We start from the raw sequence: 6,000 nt of genomic DNA, 5'->3' as shown, positions 1-6,000 counted from the left end.
TGATTTGGCCTCCACTGCCCTCTGGCAGGGAATTCCACAAATTCACAACTCTTTGGGTGAAAAAGTTCCTTCTCACCTGTCTTAAATGGCCTTCCCTTTATTCTAAGACTGTGGCTGCTGGTTCCCAACATTGGGAACATTTTTCCTGCATCTAGCTTGTCCAGTCCTTTTATAATTTTATGTTCCTATAAGATCCTCCTCATCCTTCTAAACTCCAGTGAATACAAGCCTAGTCTTTTCAATCTTTCCTCATATGACAGTCCCACCAGCCCAGGGATGAATCTCGTGAACCTACGTTGCACTGCCTCAATGACAAGGATGTCCTTCCTCAAATTAGGAGACCAAAACTGTACACAATACTCCAGATGTGGTCTCACCAGAGCCCTATACAACTGCAGAAGAACCTCTTTACTCCTATACTGAAATCCTCTTTTGTTATGAAGGCCAACATTACATTGCCTTTCTTCACTGCCTGCTGTACCTGTATGCCAACTTTCAGTGGTACCCAAAAATGCTGGAGAAACTCAGCGGGTGCAGCAGCAGCTATAGAGCGAAGGAAATAGGCGATGTTTCGGGCCGAAACCCTTCTTCAGTCTGAAGAAGGGTTTCGGCCCGAAACGTCACCTATTTCCTTCGCTCCATAGATGCTGCTGCACCCGCTGAGTTTCTCCAGCATTTTTGTGTACCTTCGATCTTCCAGCATCTGCAGTTCCTTCTTGAACGCCAACTTTCAGTGACTGGTGTACAAGGACACCCAGGTCTCGCTGCACCTCCCCTTACCTAATCTAACCCCATTGAGGTAATAATCTGCCCCCTTGTATTTGCAGGCAAAGTGGATAACCTCACATTTATCTATATTATACTGCATCTGCCCACCCACTCACTCAACCTGTCCGGGTCACCCTGCAACCTCCTAACATCCTCTTCACAGTTCACACTGCCACCCAGCTTTGTGTCATCTGTAAACTTGCTCGTGTTGCTCCTAATTCCATCTTCCAAATCATTATTTTTTGGGCATTTCTCCCCTTCTCTGTGAGTTAAAGCCTCCAAACAGGTGAGATGTGGATGTTGGGGATTGACCAAGTTTGGTCTGGAATAGTGATACGGTGATCAGGGGGTTAGAAAGCTTTCAGGTATCTGGTACAAATGATGAGTTGGTCCCTTGGATAGATCAGACAATGTCTTATGGATGACAGGGTAGACATGAAGAACTTGGTGGTCTACTCCTGCTTTTATTGTTTGTTCATTTGTTGGGGTGTACCAGCTGGTTTGGATGGGATGTTATCTGCATCTCTGCTGCACTGTGATGCTGTTTGTTGGTTCACAAGGCAATGTCTTCCTTCACATTCAATTGTCACCTGATGGTTCTGTTAATATTGTTTATTCCAGAGCTGCAGAATTTGTGAAGGCCTGTCGTCGTCATGGCTGAAGGTAGTAACAGGAGAGGCGATTCAGTGGCGTCTACATCAAAGAAGCAAAAAGGTTTGTGAGCCTTCTGTGACATATATGATGACCTGTCAGTGGTTGTAGAGCTGATGCAAGAAATGATGTTCACACAGGTGAGATAGGGAAGGGGCTGCGCGCAGAGATCTACAGGGATAGCACTCAGAGATCTACAGGGACAGCACTCAGATTCTGTGCAGAAATTAGCCTTTGACCCATTTGCCACCTGTCATTTTCTCCACACTAATCCCATTTCTGAGCACGGTCTGTTGCCTACTATCGATTTACGGTTTGAATGGACATCCCGGTGCCCCTACAATGTTGTGACAGAGCCTCTAACACCATCTCAGACAGTGTGTCCCAGACTGCAGCCATCACTGCTGAAAGATTATTCCTGAAAGATCATCCTTTAAAACTCTTGGTCCTCACATCAAATCAATGCCCCCCTGCTGTTAACCACCTCTGCTATGGCGAAAACTATTTTTGCCATTGACCCTATTTTTCTCATAGTATTCTGTACTTCTGGATCACTGTCTGTCCGCCCCAGCTTCAAGGAAGACGACTTAAATCACTCCAGTCTCTGCTGAAAATTGAAATATTCATTTCCGAGCAATATCCTAATGAATCTCCTCCACAACTTCTCCAGTGTAAAGGCATCCTTCCCACAGTATGGAGATTAGAATTGCACACATTTCTCCAACTTAAGGCTTAATTAACTCCCTATAAAATTGTATCAAGGCCTCCCTGCACTGTATTCAATGCTGCAGCTAATAACAAGAATGCTAAATGTTGGCTTTGTGTGTGCTGCTGAATTTAGGGATCTATGGATTGTGTGGGTGTTTCTCAGTGGTCTCTGGGCCCTTGCAATTCATGGTAAATATCCTGGTTTTATTTATCCCTCCAACATGCATCAACGTGCCGTTATCAGGATTAAACTTGAAATGTCATTTCTGTGTTTAACATGTTTAAGAAGAAACTGCAGATGCTGGAAAATCGAAGGTAGACAAAAGTGTTGGAGAAACTCAGCGGGTGTGGCAGCATCTGGAGCGAAGGAAATAGGCAATGTTTCGGGTCAAAACCCTTCTTCAGAATGATGTTGGGGGGGGGTGGGGGGACACAGTGAGGGCTACTGGAAATTAGAGAAGTCAATGTTCATGCCGCTGGGGCATATACTGCCCAAGCGAAATATGAGGTGCTGCTCCTCCAATTTCCAGTGGTCCTCACTCTGACCACGGAGGAGGCCCAGGACAGAAAGGTCGGATTCAGAATGGGAGGGGGAGTTGAAGTGCTGAGCCACCGGGAGATCAGGTTGGTTATTACGGACCGAGCGGAGTTGTTCGGCGAAGCGATCGCCAAGCCTACGCTTGGTCTCACCGATGTAGATCAGCTGACATCTAGAGCAGCGGATGCAATAGATGAGATTGGAGGAGGTGCAGGTGAACCTCTTTCGCACCTGGAACGACTGTTTGGGTCCTTGAATGGAGTCGAGGGGGTAGGTAAAGCGACAAGTGTGGCATTTCTTGCGGTTGCAAGGGAAAGTGCCAGGGGAGGGGGTTGTACGGGTGGGAAGGGAAGAATTGACCAGGGAGTTATGGAGGGAGCGGTCTTTGCGGAAAGCAGACAGGGGAGGAGATGGGAAGATGTGGGGTCACGTTGGAGGTGGCGTAAATGACGGAGGATTATTTGTTGTATGTGACGGCTAGTAGAGTGGAAGGTGAGGACTAGGGGGACTCTGCCCTTGTTATGAGTGGGGGGATGGGGAGAGAGAGAGCAGTGTTACGAGGTATTGAAGAAACACTGGTGAGAGCCTCATCTATAGTAGGGGAGGGGAACCCCTGTTCCCTGAAGAATGAGGATATCTCCGATGCCCTGATGTGGAACACCTCATCCTGGGAGCAGATGCGGCGTAGACGGACAAATTGGGAGTAGGGGTTGGAAGCAGAGTGGGAAGAAGTGTAGTCTAGATAGCCATGGGAGTCAGTGGGTTTATAGTGGATGTCGGTCAGAAGTCTATCACCTGCGATGGAGATAGTGAGGTCAAGAAATGGTAGGGAAGTGTCGGAAATAGTCCAGGTGTATTTGAGCGCTGGATGAAAGTTAGTGGTGAAATGGATGAAGTAAAACATCTAACATGTCTAACTCTGTCTAACATGTTGACTAATCGTATACAAATACTGGTTCAAATCCTGTTGCGGCAGTAGAAATGTACAGACAAGTGATCAGAATTTTGGCTGATAACTGAAACAACTGAAAGTACGTGGAACAAAATTATCAGATTATCTCAAAGTAACAAGCATCCAAATTTTATATTAGATATATGGAGATTCCATACAGTAGCACCAGATTCAAGGGCAGCTTTTTCCATGCTCTGATCAAATTCATAATTGAATCTCTCAGGCTAGGGATGTATTCCTGTCCTCCCCATTTAACCTTTCCCTATTTACATCTACCCCATCAAGGACATCGCACATTGTGTAAGAAACTGATGCGCTACAATGCTATGAACTGCACTCTGAACTCTATATATCTATCTCCACATCTGTCCCTGAGTTTAAATTGATTATATCTGTGTGTGGTATAGACAATAGGTGCAGGCGTGGCCTTTCGGCCCCTTCGAGCCAGCACCGCCATTCAATGTGATCATGGCTGATCATCCCCAATGAGTACCCCGTTCCTGCCTTCTCCCCATATCCCCTGACTCCGCTATTTTTAAGAGCCCTATCTAGCGCTCTCTTGAAAACATCATGAAAACCTGCCTCCACCGCCCTCTGAGGCAGAGAATTCCACAAACTCGCCACTCTGTGAGAAAAAGTGTTTCCTCATCTCCGTTCTAAATGGCTTACTCCTTATTCTTAAACTGTGGCCCCTGGTTCAGGACTCCCCCAACATCGGGAACATGTTTCCTGCCTCTAGCGTGCCCAAACCCTTAACAATCTTATATACATCTGATCCTTTTGGATTACATGCAAACCAGGCTTTTCACTGTACTTTGGTCCTTGTGACGTTAATGTACGAACAGTGCAAATGAATGCACGACTGAGGAGTTGGTGCAAGGGTCGGAGATTCAGATATTTGGACAATTTGGATCTTTTCTGGGATGGAGGTGATCTGTAGATGAGGAGTCTGAACTGGAAGGAGTCCAACATCCTGGTGGACAGTTTTAAAAGTGCTGCAAAGGAGGGTTTAAACTGATTGGTTGGGGGAGATAATCCAAAGTAGTATTCAAACAGTTTGAACTGAGGTGTTGGTGGACGTGCACTTTGTGACCAATGACGACAATTCAATTAGCTTTGAAACCCTGTGTAAAAGAACAGTTATGGCAATCAATGTAAAACTCTAAATTAGGTGATGAAAGTCCACCTTTGACAATGTGAGATTGGAATAGTCATAGAAACATAGAAAATAGGTGCAGGAGTAGGCCATTCGACCCTTCGAACCTGCACCGCCATTCAATATGATCATGGCTGATCATTCAACTCAGTTTCCCGTACCTGCCTTTTCTCCATATCCCCTGATCCCTTTAGCCACAAGGGCCACATCTAACTCCCTCTTAAATATAGCCAATGAACTGGCCTCAACTACCTTCAGTGGCAGAGAATTCCAGAGATTCACCACTCTCTGTGTGAAAAATGTTTTTCTCATCTCGGTCCTAAAGGATTTCCCCTCTATCCTTAAGCTGTGACCCCTTGTCCTGGACTTCCCCAACATCGGGAGCAATCTTCCTGCATCTAGCCTGTCCAACCCCTTAAGAATTTTGTAGGTTTCTATAAGATCCCCCCTCAATCTCCTAAATTCTAGCGAGTACAAGCCGAGTCTATCCAGTCTTTCTTCATATGAAAGTCCTGACATCCCAGGAATCAGTCTGGTGAACCTTCTCTGTACTCCCTCTATAGCAATAATGTCCTTCCTCAGATTTGGAGACCAAACTGTACGCAATACTCCAGGTGTGGTCTCACCAAGACCTTGTACAACTGCAGTAGAACCTCCCTGCTCCTATACTCAAATTGTTTTGTTATGAATGCTAACATACCATTTACTTTCTTCATTGCCTGCTGCACCTGCATGCCTACTTTCAATGACTGGTGTACCATGACACCCAGTCATTGGAGTAAGTCGTATGTGGGGAAAGGGACGTCTGGAAGGGGAAGTTTTTAAATTGTGAGAGTGAGATTTCAAGATATGCATGTTGTTAGTGAAGTACAAGTAGGGGATTCAGGATGATGAAAGAAATTGAGGCTCTGGTTAGGGAAAAGGGAACATGGGTTAGCGATAGGCTGCCTGGATTAATGCTTTCCTGGGAGAAGTGTGAGAAGTTGAGGAGCATACTTAAGAACGAAATCAGGAGGGAAAATAGTGTGCTCATGGTGGCACTTGTAATTACGGGGAAGCCAAATAGTTTTTACACGTTTATTAAAGGAAAAGGGGTAACTGTCGAGTGAAAGGATCCCCTCAGTGGTCATCTATGTGTCAAGCTGCAGGAGGTGGGCAAGGTCTTCAATTATAATTTCTCCTCTGTATTGACCATGGAGAAATACAATGTCTTGAGTGCAGTTGTAT

This window comes from Amblyraja radiata, chromosome 1, assembly GCF_010909765.2.
Source record: "Amblyraja radiata isolate CabotCenter1 chromosome 1, sAmbRad1.1.pri, whole genome shotgun sequence".
Taxonomy (NCBI): Eukaryota; Metazoa; Chordata; class Chondrichthyes; order Rajiformes; family Rajidae; genus Amblyraja; species Amblyraja radiata.
Note: the sequence above shows the minus strand (reverse complement) of the source record.